The 26,392-nt window shown below is 39.9% G+C and overlaps 1 protein-coding gene across 3 annotated transcripts in view; it reads right to left on the bottom strand.

Annotated features, from left to right (window-relative positions):
• Positions 1-26,392, bottom strand: part of LOC122791600 (non-muscle caldesmon-like) — a 1,000,623-nt gene that overhangs the window by 168,874 nt on the left and 805,357 nt on the right. The window lies entirely within an intron of this gene.

Raw genomic sequence — 26,392 nt, 5'->3', positions numbered from 1 at the left:
CATTCATTTCCCATGGGTAAAAGCCAGTCATGGGAATTCAATACCCTGTCAGTCATCAGCTTTATCTATTTGATCATAACCAGACTTCCAAACAGCTACATGTTAATAAATGGGATCAACCCAACTTTGTTCTGCTTAGAGAGTGCTTGCTTCTGCACGTTACATTAAAAATTTAGCATTCAGTTTAGTAATGATAAACTGTTACTATATGTACTATACATTCCATCCCCTACTACCACAACATTTGAAAGCTCCTTCACTTCTTTTTCTTCTTTCGGCTTTTCCCGGTTAGGAGGTCGCCACAGCAGATCACCTGTCTGCTCATGATTGGCAGTAGTGTTTTACAGTGTCGAGTTACCAGCCCGACGCCCAACCTTCCACTGAAGGCACACACTCACACCTAGGGCCAATTTAGAGTATCCAATTCACCTACAGCATGTCTTTGGGATGTGGGTGGAAACCGGAGCACCCGGAGGAAACCCACGCGACCACAGGGAGGACATGCAGACTCCGCACAGAAGACACCCCAACAGAGGACTGAACCAGAGAACCTCTTGCTGTGAGGCAGCAATGCTAACCATTGCACCACCATGGCCTCCCTGAAAGCTCCTTCACTGACATGGGTAATTCTATCACCAATATGACAGTATCCAAAAACATTAAATCTGTCATTTCCTTGCACTAAGAAACCTATGCCAACTTATCAGTCTCTCAGCTAACCCTATCCATGCCATGTAGTTGCCCTGTTCATTATCAGCATCCCCTGCTGAATCAAAAGCGTGGTAAGACTAGATGACTACTTAACTGACCACTTATCCATGCTTAATAGTCTTAGCTTGAAATGCCCTAAATACCTCCAATCACAGTTGCTTCAAGAATGATCTCAGAGTAAAAAACATGACAATGTTTACAATGCAGTTGGACCTCTATCACACTAACAACCCTTCTGAAGCATTATTTATATTTAATACTGTTACTAGTACGATTCTGAGCAACCCCCCCTCCCCCACACTACAGAAAAAAATAAATATAAGTGCAGCAATGTCCATGGATCACCCCTACAGTCAGAAGCACACTGAGAAACGTAAATAAATTGTGGGATCTATGGAAAGCTACCAATAATCTTGACCTTAGCAACTATTCCATCAAAATAAGTGCAAACTTGAAATGAAAAAAGGGAAGATCTTGCAAATTCCTGTTATCCAAGAAGTAATTTGACTGTAATTGCCACCCAAACTAAACAATTTTAGAAAATCATAAAGGAAATTCCATAATTTGAAAATAAAATCTGTAGCTTATCTCCAAGAATGAATGACATAAATCATCAGCAATTTAAAGCTTTGACAGCAAATTTGTGCAGTCTTAAAAACAATATCCCACCTAACCAAGATACTATACTCAAGACCCCAGTCTAAACACCAATACCTCTAACCCTAGAAATACCCCTTTTCTCTCATTCTACAACAGTGAAATTCACCCCTCCCAAGTCAGTTCAAAAACTGCAGGAAAAGCCTGATCAGAAATTCAGCCCAAATCTTCATAATTTGCACTCAGCATTTCAGTATTACCAGCAATCCCTAAACATCAGCACCCCAGAGATTTTAAATTAATCTCTGTTCTGTGTCCCACAACAAAAGCCCTTGAAATGATAATCTATAACCAGCTAATAAGGCATTAAAATAGTACAGTTTACTTACTGATGCTCAGTATACGTTTAGAAAAAGGGTATAATACAGTATTGTTATCTATATTATTGACAGCAAAAATTTACTCAGCTAGCCCATCTCTGTGGCGGAGAGGAATAAAACCCTGACTATGGTGCACATAACCCCAGGTTTGACTACTGGCTCAGTGGCTGTGGGAACTGGCTAAGGAAGGATGTTAGCAAGAATCTGTTGACAGCTTGCCTATTCTGGGGGAGGGGTGGGATCAGTCCTAGCTTTCCACTTGGATGATACCTATCAGGAGCAAAGGATGCTACATCTGTGAAGTATGAACCTGGGGGATACATACAGCCACTGTGCAAAGGCATGCAGTAGCTTCCACAGAAAACTAAAATCTCAAAAATTGTAAATATCCAGAACTATATCTGGATATATTCTGACATTTAAAGCTCATTTCCATAAAATAACTTGTAAAATAACCATGCAGCTTAGTACAACAATTCCTTGGCTATTTCTTGCCACAATATTTACTTTCCTGGATCCCTGTCTAGCAGGGTGACTGATGTTGTACTCTATGATGGGTCTAATGAGGGATGAGTACAGTGGGGCAATGACCTCCTTTTTTCTGGATGAAAAGCCCTTCGTGATGAGGTGTGCCACATAGAAGGATTTCCTGACTGTTGTGGCGATGTGGTATTGAAGGTGAGACCACTGTCCCCCTGTGTTCCTAAGTCTCTTATCACACTTTCAGTGTTTAGTGTACTGCCACTTATGTGGTGATTCATGGCTACATGGTTTTTCCCAAAGGGGATAACTATATATTTCTTGGCATTGAGCTTGAGCCCATGGCTCTGGCACCAAGCATCTGCTTCTGTAAGGCCCTTTTGTAGAATATCCACATCATTTGGGTATTCAATAATGGCTCCCAGTTTGCAGTCATCTGAGAACTTTGTTAGCCACAATCCCTCATTGTTGGCCTGTACTTCAGAGAAGTAGATGCCCAACAAGAGCGGTCCCAGGACTGAACCCTGAGGTACTCCACTTGTCACTTGTCTGGAACTGGATTTGGAGTCTGTTTCTTTTACAGTGACTATCTTACTCTTCAAGCCTTTGACTCAGAGGCATTTACATCTAGATAGGAATATGTTCCCCTCCCCATATTATCCTATACTTCTCTCAAAAACACACTCTGCCTAAACTCAAAAATGGAATCTATCCAAACTAGACAATGCAATATTTGGACTCATTATTCTGTTTCCCAGGTTTCACTTTAACACCACTGTGTAACCCTCCAATGAACCAAATGGGTATCAATTTCTGTGCTCTCCACACTTCCATGATTTGCCCTGACTATTAAAGTAATGTATGACAGCTACTGCTCTACTGTTAGGATCAAACTGTTTATAAAATTCTGTCACTACCTGCTAAGAATGCAGGATGACAAAACCATCACACTTCAAAGACCCTCCATTTGGCATCGAGGTAAATGAAAATGTTTCCCCAAAACTGTTCCAGCAAACTGGTATAATCTCCCAGAAAAATTGTCAGGCTATATAGAGTTAGGAGAAAAATCCTGAAATTCATAAAAGACATGTACAAATGCAGCTGTTGCAGGATGACCGGCTAATTCCTCCCTCGTCAGCTAGTTTCTCTAATAATTGATCCGGGAGTTTGCCTCTTAGTTGCTTGAAATTGAGAAGTCGCAATGGAAATTATACATTGTATAAATGCGGATATGTAATAGTAACATTTAATCTCTCCAGTCGACTCAGAGTATTATATAGTGAATGTAAGTAAAGACATTATACTAGATGCCTGTATAATGATATGCTCATGCCTAACTGTAAGTATCACTCTAACAGCTTTGATAAATGCACTGCTCATACTGCCAGTTATCACCTAAAAACTGTGCACTATTCCTGAATGTAAATGGCGTATACTTCTTTAAGTGCAAATAGTGTGTCAATGGTTTGTAGTACATCTAAATGTAGATGTTATACTATATGTTGCATTTTAAGTGTGTAAATGGTTTATAGTGCATCTAAATGTACGTTATACTATATCTTGCCTTTTTATGTTTGCACATCTCATGCCTGTGTCATAACTGAAAAGGGTCCAAGGAATAAACTGTACATCTAATTATCATATAAATAAATGAAGATGGTTTTGTGAGAATGTGACTGGACAGGGCTGAGTGTATATTTGCAATCCATGTCCTGCATGCTTCATACTTCTTTAGTATTCGTTGGTATTGCAGGAGGTGGGATAACCTTCCTTTCCTAAAATGAGCAGGCAGCTCACATCATCCAGTCTCTCTTCCTCATCACCTTTTAACAGTTCTTAACATTGCCACAGTTATTATCAGGGCTTTAGACCTCTCTGACACAGATCTGATAAAAGACATGATTGTTTGAAACCAGTTGGACCATACCTTTCAACTGTACAGATTTTTGCAAAATGTCCAGATTTTTGCCTCATATTGTTGGCCCATTTTACATAAAATTGTGGTTTTCTGGCAAATTAGTGGTTAATCATTAAAGACTGAAGTTAGAAAATGATGACAGACATTTGAGTTTCAGACTTCATACCTTTCAGAAAATTCATGTGAATGCAGAACCTGTTATTCTACCAACTTTCTAAGTTTGTAAGAGCAATAATTAAAGTGTCCCTATTTGTGGGCCTTTGTCCCACTTTTATATATGGCTTTGTACAGATTTCTTGCTGTAAGAGGTTGAGAGGTATGAGTTGGCCTAGTCAGCTCAAGAAATGCAAACTTAAATGCATCTACTTACTTCACCTCTTTCTCTCTTTGCGCAGCTTAAAACACAGGCAAAAGTACACTAAGGTTTTCTTGAGACTTTTTGGTGTTTTAAACTGACAGTCCAGACAATTCTTCAGTCATCTGTGATACAGAGAAAGGACGCAGGCACACTTATCTCAATGATTCTTTACTTACTCTATGTAATATTAAGTACAAGTGGTTGACAGTATGGATGCTTTATGTGAACATGTCTGCAATGTAATCATTCACTCTCTGGTTCTAATTTAACTGAAAATTTCAATAAAATGAAAAAAATTAGCAATTTGTCTGCAACAAGCAAAATTCATTAAAATGTCAAAATAACAATTTGTCTGCAACATGCAAAGTACTAAGCTAAGAAACTTGGGAATAAGCTCTCACTCAAAAGTCAAAGTACAGCTTTCAGTAAGAGGAAATTCTAGAGAGCTTTTGGATCTGTTTGAAAAACTAGCCACCACTTTTTTACACTACAGCTTTCAGGTGTTCCATTATTTTGGAAAAACCCAGTCAGCAGCAATTTGTCCATAATGATTTGGAATCTAAATTATTGCACATTTTGTTACACTTCTTGTGTTTATAATTAGTTAAGATATCAGCTCATCTAGACATTGAATGTAGAAAGTCTTGTTTTTAAAAAAAACACATGCATGACATGATCTCTCTCTATATCTAAATATGTATGTACATAAATGCACACATATACACATTACTGAAACAATGACTGATTGCTTGTGAACAAGGAACACAAAACAATACTTAAGCCTGATCAGAATTTGCTGCTTCAATAAATAAAACATTTGTAGAATACATTTACAATAATATTCTAGACTACAGTTGCATAACTCCATTTTGAGATGATGCTATGACCAAATGGTTGTTTAGCTGGATGCTTTATTACAACATACAGCATAGGAAGTAAATTTATTAAAGAAATCTTAGAGAAGAACTGGGAGCTATTTAAGATTTACCCAAAACTTCTTGACAAAGTAGGTGAATACCCAAGGGTGATTTACAAGAGAGGTAGAAACCTTAAAAACCTGCTGGAACAACAGCGTTCTAGAGTCCCAAAGATTACAGGGATGTTTAAATGTGAGTCCTGTAACTTTTGTAGGCATATGGACATTACTAATATGTTTTCTATTAACCAGTATGAGTATAAACTGAGATCAAAATTCAGTTGCCAGTCTAAAAATGTGGTGCACTTGGCCAGGTGTCAATCCTGTACAGCGTACTACATTGGTAAAATGGAGCGTAGGCTCTGGGAGAGGGTATATGAACATCAGTACGTGACATCAAAAGGGAAAATTGAAAATGCACTGGCCAAACACACACAGTTATTCAATGACCATAAATTTAAGTATATGGCAATTAATCAAGTTTTTTGCCCTTTGCGTGGAGGTCTAGTATCATTGAAACTAGAGGAACTAGAATTGGCTTGGCAAATAAGGCTTGATGCTTATAGGTTCCCTGGGCTAAATGATTCGTGTTCAATAAGAAGTATTTTAAAATGAAAAAGCTTGTTGAGATGATTAAATTTTAAGGAGTAGCATATTAAAAGTGTAGCTATTTAATGAAATAATAGGTTTTTGTGAGTCTTTATATACCTAGTACCAAAAATTAGATCTCGGTACAGTTATTGGTGTTAACCTTTAGTTATAACTGACTTACAGTTTATTATATGTTGTTTAAAAAAACGGTTTCTTAAATAATGCAATCTTTTAGGATTACATAGTAACCAAAAAGTCTTAAATGTATATATATTTGTAGTTACTATTTGGACATGGGAGTGAAAGATTTTATAAACATTTTTATATGTGTTTATACGTAATATCAGTAATTTATAATACATTTGGTTAAAGGTGATACTTTAACACACATATATTTTTAACCTGAATGTTAATTTTATTTGTACATTGTGGGGCATGTTGATGCATAAAGTACAGTTGTATACCTACCATAAATGTAGATGTTCGAGTGTATTCACTGTTGCAGTCATTACACTTGGGTTATCCTGCTGGCAGGCTACCCGCAGTCGGCCTGAATTTCAAAGTCCTGGTCCAGCGTCAGTTGTTGTCACTTCTTCCCTGTCGTCAGTGCACCAGGGGTATATAAGATGCAGCCGACGCCATTTTCTTTAGTTTTTCTTGCCCCAGATGTCAGGTGCCCCCAAGAAGGTAGGCAATACATAATGCTTATAAAAACATGTAGTAAAATAAAAGCAATACCTTCATCTACAAGCAAATACACCACATAGGTTGTATAGGATAGAGAAGTATAGATAAGTTCCAGCAAAGAAAGGAGGATGGAGGGTGGGTAATCTGGACTGCAACAGTGAATACACTTGAACATCTACATTTATGGTAGGTACACAACTGTACTATGTTCATCATGTTTCACTGTTGCAGTCATTACAGTTGGGTTGAATCCCAACACTGAGGTAGGGCGGCTGGGTCTAAATAGGATTAGGAGTGGCTATGAGGCCCTGCAGAACTGCAGTGGCAAAGCCTGCTCTGGATTTAGAGTAAAGAGCTAGGTGATAATGCTTGGTAAAAGTGTGCACTGAACTCCAAGTTGCAGCCTCCAAAATTTCCTTGGTTGGTACTCCTCTGAGAAAGGCTGCTGAAGTGGCTGCTGTCCTGGTAGAATGTGGCCTAATATTCTTAGGCACTGACTTGCCATGCTGTGTATAGCAAAAACAAATGCAGTGTCCTATCCATTTTAAAATGGTCTGCTTTGAGATAACCTTTCCTTGTGATCCTGCAGCATATGCTGCAAACAGTTACTCAATTTTTCTGAAAGCTTTTGTTTTGTCCAAGTAGAAGCGTAGCTGCCTGTGTATGTCCAAAGAGTGCAGAAGTCTTTCCCCTTTATTCTGGGGATTTGGATAGAATGTTGGTAAATGAATGATTTGGTTAAGAGCCACACTGGATACTACCTTAGGCATAAATGTTGGGTTTGCCCTTAGAGAAACCCTGTCCTGGTGAAAAATGATAAAAGGTTCCACAGCCATTAATGCCTGTAGCTCTGAGACGCTTCTTGCTGATGTTATTGCTAGGAGCAGAGCAGTTTTCCATGATAAGAATTTTATATAAGCTGTATTGGCTGGCTCAAAAGGAGGCAATGTGAGCTTTCCAAGACAAAGTTGAGGTCCCATGTAGGTATCGGTGCTCTCCTTTGGGGTCTTATGTTTTTTGCCCCTCTGAGGTACTGTCTTAGCAGTGGATGTGAGAAAATAGGAGGTTCCGTATTGTAATGAGCTGAAATGGCAGAGGCATGGATCTTAATTAATGAGAAGGATAGGCCTTTGTCCAGCATCTTAGTTAGGTATTGTAAAATCTGAGGAATATTTGGAACAAGTCGTTCAAGTCCTTATACCTGGTTCCAAGCACAGAATCTCTTCCATTTTTCTGCATAAGATTTTCTGGTGCTGGGCCTCCTGGCTTCCAAAATGACATCCATAACAGCTTTAGAGAGAGGTTTGTTCTGAGTGGCTATATTATTTGCCATGCAGACAGATTTAAGGTTCTGAGTTGGCTGTGCAGGATCTGATTGTTTTGTTGAGTCAGAAGATGAGGAATTTGAGGTAAAGTCCAGGCTGGGCCTTGCGACAAGCTCTTTAGGATTGGGTACCAGTGCTGGTGTGGCCAGTCTGGGGCAATCAGAATCATTTTTGGCTTCTCTTGTCTGACTTTTAGGAGTACCTTGGGAAGGAGAGGCAGTGGTGGAAAGGCATAAACTGTTAAGGTTGTCCAGCTGAATGACAGAGCATCCACTTTCCATGCTTGTGAGTGATAAGTCCTTGTGCAGAATCTCTGTAGTTGGCAGTTGTGAGGGGAGGCAAAAAGATCTATGTCTGGGCATCCCCATTTCCTTGCTATCATGCTGAAGACCTGTGTATCTAGTTCCCACTCACCAGGGTCCATGAGGTTTCTGTTTAGTTCGTCTGCCAGAGTATTTTTCTTTCCTGGCAGGAATTGTGCCTGCAGATGTACTTGACAGGTCAGTGCTGTGTTCCACAAAGTCATGGCTTGCCTGCAGAGGGGGTAGGAATGTGTGCCCCCTTGCTTGTTTATGTACCATATAACTGTAGTATTGTCCGTCTTTAGCAATAGTTGGCCTGGATGTAGTAGATCCTTGAAGGTTGTCAGGGCATTCTGTACAGCTAGCATTTCTTTTTGATTGATATGAAGATGCATTTGGTCCGCGGGTCACGTGCCCTGAATACATTTTCCTGCCATGTGTGCCCCCCGGGCATAATCCGATGCATCTGTTGTTAGTGTCTGCCTGGCTGTGGGTAAAGTGAAAGGCTGTCCTTTGTTGTGGTGACAGGCCAGTGCCCACCATTGAAACTCCTGTTGCAGGCAGGGAATAAGAGGTATTATTGTTTCCAGGCTGTGGCAATGTTGAGTCCAAACACTTTTTAGATACCATTGTAGCTTCCTCATATGCAGTCTTGCATATGGAATTAGCAGGATGCAGGATGCCATGAAGCCCAAAGCCTGCAGAATTTTTCTTGCAGGTAGCTGGGTCTTTGTTGCCATCATTTGAAAGTAATGAGTCAGTTGCCTTTGCTTGTCTGGCATGAGATAAGCCATCTGGGCAGTTGTGTTTAAGCTTGCACCCAGGAATATTATCTCTTGAGAGGGCACTAGTTTTGATTTATTTTTGTTTACTGTGTACCCTAGGCAAATTAGTAATCTTTTTACAAACGCCAGATGCCTTAGAAGAATGTCCTTGCTCTCTGCTTGAATAAGGCAGTCATCCAAGTAGGGATATATTTGAATTCCTTTTTGTCTGCAAAAAGCAATTACTGGTGCCAGGCATTTTGTGAAGACCCTGGGCGCAGTAGATAAGACAAAGGGCAGTGCAGAGAATTGGTAATGCATTGAACCAGCTATAAATCTGTGGTATCTTCTGCAAGTTTGTCTGATTTGTCCAAAGTAACTAGCCAAGCCTTCTTGCCCAGCATGGGTAAAAGTTGCTGCAGTGTCAACATTTTGAATTTTGGAATGTCCAGGAAAGTGTTTAGAGTAGACAGGTCCAGTATTGGTCTCCAAGCATTGTCCTTTCTGGGTACCAAGAAAATTCTTGAGTAAAATCCTTGCCCCTGCTCTTGCTGTGGTACTTTTTGAATAGCCCTCATGTCCATGAGAGCAGAAATTTGTTTTTGTGCCTCTGCCCATTGATTGTGTGGCAGGTCTGGCATACCTTTTGGCCTTGGTAGGGTGTGAAATTGGAGCCTGTACCTCTGAGAAACAATATTCAGTACCCATTTGTCCTGGGTGATCATGTGCCAATTTTATGAGAAAAGTGCTAGTTTTCCCTCTAAGGGTGCTGCCAAAAGGTAAGTGCTTGGCATAGGTAGAGGAAAGTTATTGGGACTGTTTCCTATAAGGTTTTGATTTGTCTTCTCCGCCTTTGGGGGCTGAAGCACCCCACTGTTTAGGTCTGTATGAGCCTTGGGGCTGAGGTCTGCCTCTTGGGCATCTGTATGTGCCTCTTTGTGGCCTGCCTGACATTGGAAAGGACCAATTTTTTGAAGGCCAGTTCCTGCTAAATCTGGGTGGCTGAACCTGTAAGAAATCCTTTACTGTCTGCATTGATTTTGCTTTATCCTCCATTTTCTTTAACATCTCTTCTGCCTTAACACCAAACAAAGTATCATGCTGTAATGGAGCATCCAATAATTTTGCTTTAACATGATCAGGTAAACTTTGTTCTTTTAACCAAGCATGCCTTCGAATGACAGAACCTGTAACTGCGGCTCTGCAATAAGCCTCTAATGAATCAAAACCACATTGCAAAGTATGCTTTCCCACTTGTTCAGCTGCATGCAATAAATCTCGCATTTCCTTATTTTCAGGACATTCTGAGCTTGTAAGCATTTTCTCTTTTAGCAAAGACATTAGGTATTGTTGATATTTAAGCATGTGAAACTGGCAGTTTAAAGCCCTTACAGCTAAAGTAGCAGAGGTATATACTTTTTCCCCCCACCTATCCAGTGCTCTAGAATCCCTATCAGAGGGAACAGGTTTTTTTGCAGTGGAAGCCTTGACCCCTTTGGGACCCTGAGAAATTGTTTCTGGGTCAGCAGCAGGGTTTTTATAAAGAAATTTATGAGAATCTGGGACCCTGTAGTACCTGTCTGGCTTCACTGGTGCAGGGGTAAAGAATCAGGAGACAAACTGGATTCAGAAAAAACATCATCAACAATATCTAGTACAGGAGGATGCAAGGGGCCTGTGCTGAGGCAGTAAAAGAAAGTCCCTGAGCCTTTTCTTGGATTCTGAATAATCCTGGCTCTCCCAATGGAAATGCTCCCTCATGGTGTGCAAGGTTTCCCCAAAAGAGTAATCCTCAGGAGGAGAGGCTGAAGGGATAGATTCTTCAGTGTCAGAGTCTCATAGGGAGGAAGAGAATATCCCTGTTCTGAAGAGGAATCAGAGGAAATAGAAACCTGGTCAGAGGAGTCATAGTCAATGTCTTGCCTAGGCCTTTTATCAGGAGGGGGATGGGAACCCCTGATCAAAGTAATTAGGTCCTCGGCCATTTTAAGCATCTGTTTCTTTGGCATGGATGACTGTCCAGGAGAATGCTGCACTTGTTTCTTTGTCTTTAATGGTGTTTTAGTCTTTGCCTTGGCTGCTGAAGTGGTCTTGATAGTAAGCTGTGTAGGTCTGAAAACACCCTCAGAAGCCGATGCCTGCTCAGCAGCTCCAGACCCATCTGAGGGAATATTTTCCGTATGCCCAATACCTTGATTTTCCAGAGGCCTAGTTGTCTCCACATGGGAGTCGGAGGTGGCCTGTGGCTCTGAGGTAGCAAGTGTCAGGGGCTGCTAAGGCATCTCACTGAGAACCGGCGAATGGCCTAGAAGAGGCTTCGTCGTCGGTTTTGGACCTCGGATGTCTGTCCTTTTCTTTGTCCTTGCATTTTTTATGAATTCTGGTTGTTGGTTGTTCCGATGGCATTATATAGTTAAACCTTCGGCCAAAGTAATGTAAAGCAAAATCAAACCGACGCTTAATAGTGCATTGGTTGAATCTAGCACAAAACCGACAACTAGCAACGTCGTGGTCTGGGCCTAGGCAAGGAATACAGTAAGAGTGAAAATCCTTATGAGGTATTTGCTTCCCACAAGAAATACAATTGTTAACTTTTACTGACATCGGTCTGGAGCAAGAAAAAGTTTCCCCAATGGGGTACTTAGCTTTATTGAAGACTTCGGTCTGAAATTCGATTTCAAAAATTTCAGGAGTCAGCCGACCAGCACTTGCAAACTGCTTTTGCTTCAGGCACCACGTGGCAAGAAAGACTGAAGAAAATGGTGTCGACTGCATCTTATATACCCCTGGTGCACTGACGACAGGGAAGAGGCGACAGCAGCCGACGCCGGACCAGGACTTTGGATTTCAGGCCGAATGCGGGTAGCCTGCCAGCAGGATAACCCAAGTGTAATGACTGCAACATTGAAACATGATGAACATCAATTAGTTACGCACCTACGTGTGAGCATTTAAACAAAGTAGGCACTTCTGTTTTTGTGTGTACTTTTGAAGAAGTTTGTCGTGAGGAGAAATGAAAAGCACTTTAAGTTATTGTGGATTAAATTCAGGATCTCTATCGAGATGTGTGTGGGATATTTTATATTGCCAGGGACCTGTAAGCTTGAAATGATACCCTTCGTAGACATTACAGGAAGGAAAGAATGAAAGTGGGCTCCCTTTTTCTGACTTTTGTCAGAAGAGTTGAATCAGAGGAAAATATAAGAAAGTATACATGAATATACCTTGCCATGGTTGGGAGGGAGATGTGTCATAAGCTTTATGTTTTAACTAAACTGAGTAGATCTCCATGGGGGTCTGCATTTTTCCATATGATACACTTTGTCCCTTGCACTTATGCAGTTAACAAACAGATAAAATTAAAAAAAATGCGTAATGGGAATGAACAAATGTCATCCTGGTTTTTATATCCCACATCATGGCATGGGTATTTGTGTGGACCAGGAACAGGTCAAGTTTATAGAGTGCTCACAATGTGAGAAGCACTGCCTTTAGCTTCAGCAGATATTTATGAAGTTCCCTTATTATTGGGGTCCACTTTCTATGCATAAAGGAGGAGTGAAAGTGGGTAACAAAACTGCCTGCAATAAGGGTAATGTCATAATGATATTCATGGACACAGTCCACTGTTGTAGAGTTAAATGAGAAGACCCGACAGCAGCAGAAGTTGAATATGTTATGATGACTGCAGCTAGTGATATGGTCACTAAAGTAACCTCATCCAAAGGTGGGTAAATGGGATGCTGAAATCAGTGGCCACTATAAAGGCCAAGCAATGCAAAAGGTGTTTGTGCTACCACACACCTCAGCACTGGAGGTTACTTCATGGCTTTATATGCAGGTAAGAAAGAATGACAGTGAAGACACCAGTCTTTGTCACAATGAATGCACTCCTTTGTGTTAGTACAAGAGAAAACTTCTCCCAGATTACCCCTATGGCCTGCAAACATAGAGAGACACAACCAAGGGACACCATGATACATTTCCTAAATGCGGTCACCTCGATCCAGTCAGCCCAATAAGGGGATTGATGGTGTTCTTTGTGCTGCAAGGTCTCCATCATTAAGGCAAGCACTTCAGCAAACATGATGGGAAAAATAGGAGAGGCCAAACAACATTTTGTTCTGAATATGAAGCTTGCCCAGGATGAACTGAAGGAGACTCCTGTATAGACCACTGGGACAAAAGGCATCCACCATGTCCAGTAACACCACTGAAGAAGAAAGTCATACTGGATGAGTTTTCTAGTGTTGTGGATGTTCAAGATGTGATGGCATTTCTTCCTGAATTAGAAGAATACAGAAACACAACTCCATGTCATTCTAAAAAAGAAGAAGCTGCACAGGATTGAGGAATTACTCCATAACGTCTGTGGAAATTACCCTGTCACTGATCTGTTTCAGGACAGATAACAATATTCTGAATAAATGATTGAACCCATATCCAGCACTTACTTCTTCTTGTTTATAAGTGTAAAAGCAAGGGTAACTTGGTGAACTGGCCTTCAAGGAAGCTTTGAAAAGCAATGAGGACTGCCTTGGTGCCATGTATAAACTCTCCTTCTAGGAGACTTCACAATCATAACCTGTGGTAATGGGTAAACTGGCTAATGCTTTGGTGTTCTCATTTTGAGAGGTGGCTTTTTCTTAGGCAACTGTGTAGTTCTACAAGAAAAGGAGGAAACTGGGAGGGAGAGTCAGTGAAACATTTTACAGTTGTTGATATATTTTCTGTTTCAAAGATATTCGAAAGGCTCCTGTAAAACCTGCTAATATATAACATCTTCCTGTAAAACTGCATTCAGAATACCATCTCTTAGTTCATCCTTAATGAAAGGGAAAGTAAGTTATGACATCTGAAAGAGGAGCAAAAATGGAGATTTTCTGAACTCTGCTAAGTTGCAGACATTGAAACAGGAAATCTGAGCAGTTACTCATTACAGCAGACTTTTAAAGTCAGATCTCAAATTACTTGTAACACTTTTAACTCATGCCTACATCCTGGGAAGAAGACACTTTCTTTTCCGTTTTACAGGTTTGGTCTTGGTAGACAACAAGGGAGCAATCTTAGTTCCTAAATCAAACGATCAAGGCACATATGGACAGACCAGTTTAAGTCAGCACTATGAATAAATGAAAAAAAAAACCCATAACAGATGATATTCTAAATACTTTTTCTCTCTCTCTTACTCGCACCTAAATATCCTGACTGAGGGAATGCTTTCTCAGAATTAGTGAACTACATGCATATATTGTGAGTTAGAAACTATGAAAAATTAGTACTGAAGCAAAGCAGGCTAAAGAAATCTACACATTCTGTGAGGTTTAGGTGTCAGATATAGAAGATATGAATCCACTGACAATTTCAGTCCTCATAAACTACTACTCTTATGAAGACATATTCATGGCATGCACACAACACCAGTCTATAGCACAAGTGCTACATAAGACAAGAATGTGTCAGTCATAAGGTTCATAGCTAAGTGCTAGGCTAGCTGCCCTTGTGGGCCATTTGAAGCCTAACCAATTTCCCTTTTGGTGCTTGAATTAACCTATCCCAGTTGATGTTAAATTGGCCTTACCCATCCCATGGTGTTATTATTTATTTATATATTTGCAGTTTGTTTACCGAGAAAGTCCATTGGGCAGAAAAGACCCCATTTTCAATGGAGGCCTGGGGAGAAAAGCTCCATGTAGAATTTTACAATATAGAAATCTCCAAGGCTTACATTTAATACACAGTTTAAAAAATAACAGAAACAAAGTGGCATAGAACAAATAGTAACAAAAATATTAGTGGAATTGCTCTAACAAAGCATTGTAAGGAAATATAAAAAGTATCAAAGTGGCACTGGAGTGGTACTATAGCAAAGTCACCAAGGCTTACATTTAATACACAGTTTAAAAAATAATAGAAACAATGTGACCTTAAAAAATAGTAACAAAAACATTAGTGGAATTGCTCTAACAAAGGATTCTAAGGAAATATAAAAATATCAAAGTGACACTGGAATAATACAAAATGCTGGTGGATTGTGCCCCCAACAAAGCATTCTAAGAGATATAAATAACAATGTAAAATAATAACAAGTCCTGTTGGAGAGAAGGCTTGCATGTACCTAATTTTGTAAGACGTAATACGGGAAAGAAAAGTAGCAAACAATAGTGGGATCTAGTTTTAGGATGAGTTTAGAGAAAAAGAAGTTAGAAAGAGGAAGGGGTGAAGTGGAAGGAATCAGGTGGGGTGAGAGCATTCCCAGGGAGAAGAAAGACGAGAAAGGAGTAAGGTCTTAAAAGTGGAGTGGTTATGGGTAGTTCAAATGTGTGGAGGAAGTGAATTCCATAGTCGTGCTAGGGAGAATGATAATAGAAGTTGTCCAGGGGTACATATGGGTTTGTACATTTCGAGGAGGTTCTGATTGCTGGACCGGAGTAGTCTGTCAGGCTGATGCATTTTGAGGATGGAGGAGAGGGAGAGGCTATTAGAGAGCTTGAAGATAAGCTTATGGGCATTAGAGAATTGAATGTAAGAAAGATAATTAGGAAGTTCCAGCCAATTCAAGGAGTGGGGAGCATTACAGTGATGAGAGGAGGATTTGGATCCGGTAACAAACTTAGAGATTTTGTTGTAGCAGAATGACAGTTTTGATTTTAGGGTGGATTGAAGATTAGTAAGGATAGGGGCTCCATACAGGAGGGAGGGAATGAGGTAGGTGGTAGAGAGGACATGCTTGATTGAGGGAGTAAGGTAATGATTATGATGATACAGCATTCTGAACTTTTGGTAGGTTTTCTTAACATTGGTTTGTAAATGAATATCAAATTTTAACTGTTCATCAAAAATTACCCCATGAAGCTTTGTATGAGGGACTATTTCAATGGGGGTCATGTTTTGGCTGGCTATAGAGAAGGAGTCCTTGTCTATTTTGGTGAATGTAGATGGGGTAAATATCATGATTTTGGATTTAGATGCATTAAGAGCAAGGTGATTGTTCAACATCCAAGACTCAGTGCAAGAGAAGGCATCTTGAATTAAATCCATAAGTTTGGGGAGAGATTCTGCCGAGCATATAATGATAGAGTCGTCAGCATATTGGACAAGTTTAGCATTTGGGATACACTGATGAAAGTTGTTAATGAAGATGTTAAATAGTAAGAGACCAAGTACAGAGCCTTGTGGAACTCCTGTGGGAGTGTGAAGGAAGGAAGAGGAGCTGTTTTTCCATTTGATGGCTTGTTGTAACTGGAAAACCAGTTGATGGAAGATGAGGAAAGATTGAGATGAGAAAGCTTAATCAAGAGAAGGTTATGTTAAACAGTATCGAAGGTCTTAGATAAGTCTAGAAGAAGGGTGGATTCAATATTGCCAAAGTCACGAGCGCCACTGATGATTTTGAGGAAGGAGAGAAGGGTAGTAGTGGTGCTGTGGCCAGGTCTAAATCCATGTTGTGTCGGGGTCAGCAATTGATTGTCTAAGAGGTAGGGTAAGAGTTGCAGGTGGATACATTTTTCAAGGATTTTAGAGATAGGGGACAGGATGGCTATTGGACACAAACTGGAGATATCAGTGTTGTTGCCCCCTTTGTGGAGGGGAATGATGAAGGGTTTTTTCCAGAGGAGGGGAACATAGGATTCTTGGATGGAACGATTTATTAGGATGCAGTTGGGAAGAGCTATACCATTGGCAGCTAGCTTGAGAAAATTAGATGGAAGGTTATCTGGGCATTTGAGCATGGTTTAACTTTTGTAGTAGTTTTTTATGGTAGAGATGGGGATAGGTTTGATGGAAAAGGGGGGGAGGTGGCTAGCATTTATGTAAGAGAGGGTAGAGTTAATGGTATGGGATGAGGTTTGAGCTGATATATTATTAAGGAAGGATGTAGTGAGCTTGGCTACAGAGTCTATAAAGAAGGAATTAAATTGGGTAGCTAAGCTTGGGTAGCTGATTGATAACTATATATTACCCTTAGTGAGAATAACTGGGATCACACCATACCACAGATATTTTGAGGGGACCCTTGCATGGAACAAAGCATTTAAAAGCTGCCTCAGTCCATTAGTAATCTCTGCAAGATATACCTGTCCCTCTAAACCCCTCTGATCATGTTGCAAAAGAGGTTTAGATCCCTGGACCTAATATTTGCTGATGTGCAGTAAGTCCACCAATATTGGGTCAGATGATGCCTTATATGTCTGACACTGGTTACCTCTTAGCAGTCTGTGGCGCACCGACTATAGTGACAGGGTTCTGAGTCAATCCACATAGTACATATTATTTAGGCTTTGTATCCCTTTAGAAAGGTATTTTTGTGGGCGTTCCAGTTGTTCTATGTTTTTGGACAGATTCATGACAAAGAGGGGATTATACTCAATGATTGGCCTAATGAGAGCTGAGTAATTGGAACAATGACCTCTCGTGATCTAAACACAGTCCCTTTGTTTAAAAGTTGTATAGTATAGAAGGCCTTTCTCATGACAGTAGACACGTTGGCTGCAAGTTAGGTTACTGTCCACATAAGTTCCTAATTCCAAACAACTGTGTCAACTCACAGGGGTGTATTGTCAATGTGGTAGTTCCCTATGGCAGACAACTTCTCAAAGGATATGATAATGCATTTTTTTTCGTATTTAGTTTCAGTCCATGATTCTGGCACCAGTTGTTTGTTTAGGACAAACCTTTCTGCAGGATGGCCATTTCATTTGAGGATTCAATGACTGCTTCTAGCTTGGAGTTAACTGCAAACTCCATTAGCTAGAGCTCTTTGGTACTGGCTTTTACTTCATTGAAGTAGATGCCAAACAGGACAGGTCCTAGCACTGAACCCTGGGGGACTCCACTGGTGACTGGTCTCTTTGTGGAGGTAGCTACTCCTATTTTGATCTGCTGCATCCTATTTGTGAGCCTGTTGTCAATCCAGGGGGGTATATAGGGGCTTATTACCAGTTTATTTATCCTTCCTACTATGCCTGAGTGGGGAAATGTGTCAAGAGTTTTACCATGTCAAAGAATGCAGTGTGTACCATTTTACCTTCATCCATTGCTTTAGTTACCTTTACAAAAAAGTCAACCAGGTTGGGTAAGCATAATCTATCCTTGATGAAACCAAATTGAGGCAGATCCAGTGTTTGGAGGTTCTCTTTGTCCTTATTGATTAGTTCCATGATAAATCTTTCCATTGTTTTGCATATGAGGTTGGTCAAACTTATGGGTCTGTAATTGCTTGAGTCTGTGGAAGGCCCTTCCTTATGCAGGGAATGACTGTAGCTGTTCTCCATTCACTTGGTACAAAACATCTATGGAGGCAGAGATTAAACAGTGTTGTTATGGATGTGGCTAAACAGTGCTTCATGCTATTTATGATGCATCCAAGGATATTGTCATGACCCACTGATGCAGTCAGTTTTAGGTATATCATGTGTGATAGATGGAGGAGAGAGAGGGGTAAAGTTTGAGCTGAATTTATTGACCAGTAAGTTCATTACATCTTCAGCTTTAGTGTAGGTAGCACTGTTAATTAGCAGCTCAGTGAACCGCTGCATTCTGCTTCTGACATTATGAACATAACTAAAACAATCTATTGTGATTGTTTTTGTCTTGGGTGGCTATTTTAGCCTCAAACTTAGTTTTAATGGACTTTATTAAGCTCCACAGTTTTGCTTATTTCATTAACAAGGTTTCTATTACTCTGGGAATTGCTGTTTTTACTTTGGTCAAAATTATCTTCCTTTTATTGTAAAGCTTGTTGATATTATGGTTCTGCCAAGGGCGGTTTATTGCTGGGGTTTGACTTGTGCTTGTTCCTAATGGGTACAGCTGCATCTATGCAGCTGTTAACTTGCTGATCCAGTGTGGTGGTATGCATTTCTATGTATTCAATGAAGTTAACTGAATTTAGTGGGGATTTTAAGCTTGCTAATGTTTCACTTAAGTGTAGATAATTTGTCTTAGAGAAATCTCTAAAGGTATCTCAAGTCAAAGGGGTCTCTAGTTTCAGTTTTATTTTGAAGGAGATGGCTTTATGGTCAGACCTAACAAGTGATGAAGATATGCAAAGTATGGTGCAAGATGGCCCATATTAGTAAGGAGAAGACCTACAATGTTGTCCTACCTAGCCTACCTAGTGTGTACTCACACTAGTTGTTACAGGGTATTTGTATTGACAAAAGTCTCAGAATCTTTGTGCTTGTGCACTAGTGGTGATATATGTTTCTTTTTTATAGTTTGACAGTTCAGACCACCAAGGACAATGATATTGGGTTTAATACTGAGTGATTTCAGTTCCTGCAAACAGTCGTTGTGGCTTTATTGAGTCATAAAGGGTGTTCTACAGCTATCCCCATATGGTACATGACCTTTCTGATGGTTATTTGGATGTGAAGAAGCTCTAGTGCATCAGATGCTTTACCAGCCTTGAAGTGAGTCTCTTCTATATGAAGATTGAGACACCTCCACCTTTTGTCTAAATATGTGGAAGACATTATAGCACTGCAGAGCTGGAGTGCTTTCTGCCTTTTTAAACCATGTCTCAGTCACTCCACAGATGTCTACATCCTCCTGGGTGAGGAAGTCTTGAATGGGGTGAAGTTTCTTCTTTAGGCTCCTGGCATTGATCAGTAATGTCTTCACATTTTCCTTTGCTTGCTTCATTATATTGGTAGGTTTATCAGGTTAGCGTTGTCTAAAAAAAGCTATTATGGGGTAGAGAATGTCTTTTCCAATAATCAAAACCATAGAGGAAACAGAGGCAGGCCATCCTTGGTGAAGCAGCATGGTCTGTCTGTCATACTTCCAAGGCTGACAAATACCGAACCTCCTTTGAATGACTTCAAAATCTAAGACAATCACTGAAGTCAATTACTGTTTGCTCGTGTTGCTGTATCATCATTGGAAAAGGTAGAATGATACTCAGTGTTAGGCATATACCTGCCTGGGACACAGTCTGAGAGCTGCATAACTTCTCTCTTCATATGGCCCAGAGAGGTACAGCTCAAATCATTGACACCCATATATACTATGAAGCAATCATGCTGCACTTTTTGTTCAGGACTTGAGTGCATGTGTGATCTGATGGATCCTGTCACCAGACAACCAACTAACCATCATTCTTTCCTTGCTCAGATTGGTAAGGGGTACATCTCTATGTCTTACAATGAAGTCACTGGTGTCACCTGTAACTAGAATGTTAAGTTGGGTAGATGATGCCTGCCTTTTGAGCTCAGAATCCATGACATTGGCACTCCTTGTGGTATGTGAGACAGTACGCTTAACTTGTTGAGTGTGCTTAGTGTATGTGTTATGTTTTGGAGGTCTTTCAGCTTTAGGCAAATTACTTTTGAGTACCTCAGCATATGATGGGTTATGTGTATTATGATGGCCTTGTTGAGGTGTAGTATCTGGTGTGCTGCTGAGAATTTTGATGTTGGAGTTTACTGTGTGTGAGAGTTTTGCATACAAGGACATTATGTATGTACACTCTCATACATTGTGTTATGTTGTTTGAGTAACAGATGATCATCAGACAGCATGAGACAATTCTTACACTGTCTCAGGATACCCATCTCAAACAAGCTGGCTACTGAACTGATGGTCTATGGTGGTTTCATCAAGAATTACTGGTGGGGGGGTAGGGGTAATTACAACTGCATGGAGTTTATTTTGTTTATGATACTGTTTGGGTGGACTTACTACTAGCCATTTGGCCAAGGGTATAGAGCAGCTCAATCTGTTTATTTGCATTTTGCACTGGTTGTTTGAGCTAAATTGGCTGTGTGTGTGTGCGTGTGCGTGTGTGTGTGTGTGTGTGTGTGTGTGTGTGTGTGTGTGTGTGTGTGTGTGTGTGTGTGTGTGTGTGTGCCTTCTGTAGAAGGTTAAGTGCTGGGCTGGCAACTTGACACTGTAAAACTCCACTGCCAATCATGAGCAGACAGGTGATCCGCTGTGGCAACCCCTAACCAGGAAAAGCCGAAAGAAGAAGAAGAATTTATTGGCATTTGTTTACCGGGACAGACCTCTGGGTGAAGAATAACCCATTTTCAGTGGAGGCCTGGGGAGAAAAGCTCCATAAAAAACACATTTATCATACACAATAACACACAGCATAAACATATTACAAAATGAATTAAACCACTATTTGCACAGCTGTATGAGTAAAACATTATATCAAGTACCTAGCATAGACAATTTTACAAGAGTTTTGCACTTTCATTAAAAGAGTCAAATACTGCTTGCTAAGTTATAGCTGTTGTAGAATATAAGAGAAACAAGTGAAGACAGTCTGAGAAGGATGAGAAGAAAAGTAGGAAAAATTAGGAAGTGGTAGACATAGGGAGCATAGAGCAGAGTATAAAAGAAATAGTAAAAATATTGTTAATAGTAAGGTAAAGTAAAGAAAGGGTAATTAGGTAATTATGCATCAGTAGAGAGTAGTTTGTTAGGGGCATGAGGAGATAAGGGGAATGACAGGAGGGTACTGACAGACAGGTTATGGAGGGAGGAGGCTTAGTACAACTGCAGATCCAGGTAGACTGGAGGTGCTCACACAGATGTTTTGAAGGAAGCAAGGCTGAGTGGTGCAGATAGCTAGAGGAAGGGCATTCCAGGCTTTGGCTATTGTCTAGGAGTATAATAGTTGACCAGAAGGTAGCTTGGGTTTATGAATTTGCAGAAGGTGTTGATTTACTGATCTTAGGGACCTGTTGGGATTATAGTGGGAAAATATGGAATCGAGGGCAGAAAAGTACAGAGGTTTGAAGACTATATTGTGTGTGGTACTTAGCTGGAGATAGGTAAGGTAGTGGGGGAACTCAAGCCAGTTTAATGATTTTAGGGGTGTGCAGTAGTGGGTGGTTAGGTGGGTATTTGTTGTGAAGTTTACAATTTTGTTACAGCATGTTTCAAATTTGATTCTGAGTGAAGACTGGAGGTTGAGGGACACCATAAACAAGAGAAGGAAGTAGATAGATGAAAGCAAGTACTTGTTTAGTAGAGGGGGAAAACGTAACATTTTTGCTTGTAAAGAAGGCCCAGTTTTTGGTGCATCCTTCTGATATTATGTTGTATGTGTAGGTTGAATTTTAGGCTTTCATCAGTTATGACTCCCAGGAATTTGGTATGGCTAAATATTTCGATTTTTATGCTGTTCAGAAAAAGTATGGTAAATTGAGATTTGTTGATGGAAGCATTTTTCTTGGGAGTAAATATTATGAGTTTGTTTTTTTTGGGGGTGGGGAGTTAGAGATAGATTGTTGTTGTAGATCCATGTCTCTATATAGGAAAAAGCAAACTGAGTGATGTGTTGTAGTAGGGTCAATGTCAATTCTTCGAACGCTTAAAATTTCAAACGTTACATGGTCGAGACCAAACATTCGAAATTTCAAGTGTTCGAAGATTGACTTTCAATGGCACCGTATGGTGCAGATAGGGAGAATTTCCCTTTTCTGCACTGAAGTGTGGTCTCGGAGTTGGTATATTAAAGTAGGGGGTGTGGGGGGTGCAGGGGGGCTTGCCCCCTGCTCACACTAAGGCGTTTGTCTTTTTTTCTTTTTTTTTTTATTTAATATTCGAACATCCAAATGTCGAACATTTGGTTTCGACCATGTAACATTTGACATTTTGGATGTTCGAATATTTAACATTGACCCGTTATAGTAGTGGTACATTTTCAGCAGAGCATACAATAGTAGAGTCATCTGTGTATTGTACAAGAGACCTCAGGTTAATGATGAGTGAAGGTTATTGATGAATATATATTGAAAAGTAATGGTCCTAATATAGGCCTTGGGGAACACCAGTGAAGTTGTGAATATATGGAGGTATTATGTTGTGCCATTTTACTGCCTGTAGCTTTTGAACCAATCAAGGGGTGAGGCAGTTAGTCAGATAGTTGCAAGTTGGGATATGAGTGAGTGGGAGATGGTATCAAAGGCTTTTGATAAGTTCAGAAATAGCATGGACACAATTTTAACTAAGTCCATGAAGGATATTAGGGTAGTTGAAGTACTGTGACCTGTTCTGAAACCATGCTGAGTCTGAGATAGGATTTGATTGTTAAAAACAAAATGCATAAGTTGTGTATGCACACATTTTTCAAGGAGTTTGGAGTTGGGATATAGAATAGCTATGGGACGGAATTAGATATATCTATTGAGGAACCACCTTTGTGGTGGGATAGAATAACTTCTTTTCCAAAGATTAGGGATGTGAGATTCATGGATGGATCTGTTAATGAGTATACTAATAGGGTAAGCGATAGCTTCTGTGGCAATTTTTAGGTATTCTGTGGGTAAACTGTCAGCTGCGTTGGAGCTGGGGTTTAGTTTAAGCAGTAGAATTTTTATGGTTGAGGTTAGGACTGTAGTGTGTGTAAATTCAGGCAAGGTATTTGTTGTAACCAAGTTTGTGTAGGTGGTAGAGGGGGTTTGGGACTGTGAGTGTTGAGATATGTTTTGTCCAGAAATGTTTGCTGTACAGAGAGGTTGTGAGACGTTAGTTGTAACATTAGGTACTGTGTCTATGAAATATGAGTTGAAGAGGTTTGCTGTCTGTTCTGGTATTTCGGCTGGGTAAGGACAAGACTTGGTTTTTGTGCCTGGGTTTAGGAGAGTACCAGACTTGTTCAGGATTATGCTTTTTTTTTTTTTTGAAGTTTTAGATAATATTCTTTTTTGTCTTTGTATACACGTTTTTTCACTTGCTTGTGGAGTTGTTTGAATTTTAATAGATTAGCATTGTTTTTCTGTTTTTGCCATAGTTTTCAGGTTTTGCCCTAAGTTAAGATTAGCTGCTTTGTAGGTTTGTTTAGCCACAGAGTGTGACTAGTTTTCAATCTTTTTATTAAAGGGGGGGGGGTGGTGCAAGGCTGTCGAATATTTTTATAAAGGTAGTGTTGAAATAGCACAAGAGTGTCATATATGGGGAGAGATTGTAGGTTATTCCAACTGATAATTTTCAGGATGTCATTGAATGTGTGTGGGTTAACGTGGGAGAGGTTCCTAACATGCTCGAAGTGATGTTTTTTTTATGGAGAGGGGGTGAAGCGTGAGTAACAAAGGCAGGAAGGTAATCACTTAATGTGTTAGGGAGGGTACCAACTAATGAGAGCTTAGTGGGGTCAGAAAATAGGATCCTGTCTAAGATGGAACCATCCTTTGTATTATTATTATTATTATTATTATTATTGTATCTAGTGGGGGTTGTGACAAGTTGGGAGAAGTGAAATAGGTTTAGATTTGAGGATGCTTTTTTTTGAACTACTATTTAACCAGCTGATGTTCACGTTGCTGAGTATTATAGTTTCATTTTTTTTATTGTGTGGGAGACCCGAGATAGTATTTCTTCCAAAATAGGTATGTTATTACCAGGCATCATAGGACTATGAAACAAAGTATCTTTGAGTTATTTTTAGGAAGGATACTAGAATTTCGGCACTGGAGAATTGGGGGATGTGTTCACTATATGGGAATATGCTACAGGTATTGGGGAAGAGGATGGCAACAACTCCTCCTTTTTTGTTGGTTCTATTGACCGTAATTGTATTATTATCAGGTGGAAGGAATTAAGAATCTTTTATGTTTGGTTTTAGCCAGGTGTTGGTAGCAGCAAGGATATTGGGTTTGTTATGAGCTAGCCAGACATGCAGGTCAGTAGCTTTATTGAGTGTTCTGCAGGTTTAGTATAGCAATATCTAATGATTTGTACTAGTTAGTGGGGTTGGCTGTAGTAGATAGGGTGGTGGCAGTGGGACCTGGGTTGGGATGGCTGGAATGCATAGACAACCTACTACAAAATGAGTCCAACTGCAGTGGTGCACTGAGTGCAGCTCAGCATGTTTTTATTTTTTCTTCCCTTTTTGATGAAAAGCAGGCTTTCCATGACTCTTACAGTCTTGAATAATAGACCCTGGATGGGCACAGCAATCTGCAGATGAGGAAGAGAGGGATCTAATCAGATAAAGCCAACAGTGGAGCTCTGTGAGTTCAGAAACTATGGCAAATAATCTCAGTTCTCTTAGTCCTATGACTTTGAGCTACAGGTCTGGCTTTTACGAAGGGGCCAGAGAAAATGCAATTAATGTTAAAACAGTAGGAAGCAGCAGGGACAACAATACTTATAAGATGTTTAAGAGGGGGCTGGGAGGGCTGCAACAATGCAGCAAGCACAAGAACAGAGAAAAACAGTAACAAATGTAACAGCAGTAGAAAATGGAACAAACAGAAAGGCACTGGAGTGTAACTTAAAGCAGGTACATGATAAGTAGAATATAAGACTCTTGCAACAAAATTGGAATTTAAATAGTTGTAGAAGCACAAATCCTGCAGAAAAATTACAATATGGCTACTATGGCAATTCAGACTACAGTCTATGGCGGCAGACCAGGCAGAGAATTATCAGCAGCACTGCATATGGAAAAATGAAGTAATACATGACTAAATGAGGCTTAGCTCCTTCAGTACTTCACAATTCTCCCACAATTGTGAATGAAACTATAAGACTAAGGTCTCATATACAAACAGTTAACTTTTACAAATAACTATACTTATTGAGATAGCAGTACAGTATAATGTATAAATGGTGTTCATATCTTGCAGTAATTTACAATTCTCCAACTGTGGCAACTGTAACTACAAGACTGAAGTCCCAGAACAACTTAAAAATGCAAACAGATAACTTTTGGGCTAAAACAGGGAAAAATGCAGAAAAGTACAAAAATGTATTGACACATAGCCAAGTACAAGTGCAACTGCATTTTCAAGCAGATTAGAAATAAAACATTTTTCTTCCCTTTTAGATGAAAAGCTCATTTATCACAGTTTTGTGGTGTTTACACTTTTCAGAGTCCCTCACATTACATTTGCTAAACATTTCCACTTCTTTGGTCTTGTATATATTCTTGCAGAAAATGGCTCTTCAGAACTATCCACACATTCCTTCAGATGTAGTACCAACAACTGCCTCTAAAAGAAAACACCTTCATTTGTACTCCATATCTATATATATTTGAAACAGTATTACCTCGCACCAGATTTCATGCGATATAAATTTGGTAGCTGAAGTCCTTATAATACTCAGCAAATATTAATTATCACATTATTGCCAATTATAGGAACCCATCTATCGCCCCTTTGGAGTATGAAGACAACTTTCCCACTTGTAAAAGTTAACCACAGAATCTACCTTCGAATGGATGACTTCAACTATCCACAACTAAACTGGCAAATATATACTACTAGTAACCAATATGCTCTAAGACTTCTGGACTTCCTAAATGCCAACATGCTTGACCAAATTATTCCTTGCCTAGATGTACAACTCTTTAAGATCTTGTCCTCATTAGTGTATTCCCTACCAACATAAACCTGCTTACT

Source organism: Protopterus annectens, chromosome 17.part0 (genome assembly GCF_019279795.1).
Source record: "Protopterus annectens isolate FY-2018-M chromosome 17.part0, PAN1.0, whole genome shotgun sequence".
NCBI lineage: Eukaryota > Metazoa > Chordata > Ceratodontiformes > Protopteridae > Protopterus > Protopterus annectens.
Note: the sequence above shows the minus strand (reverse complement) of the source record. Positions and strands in the feature narration are given on the sequence as shown.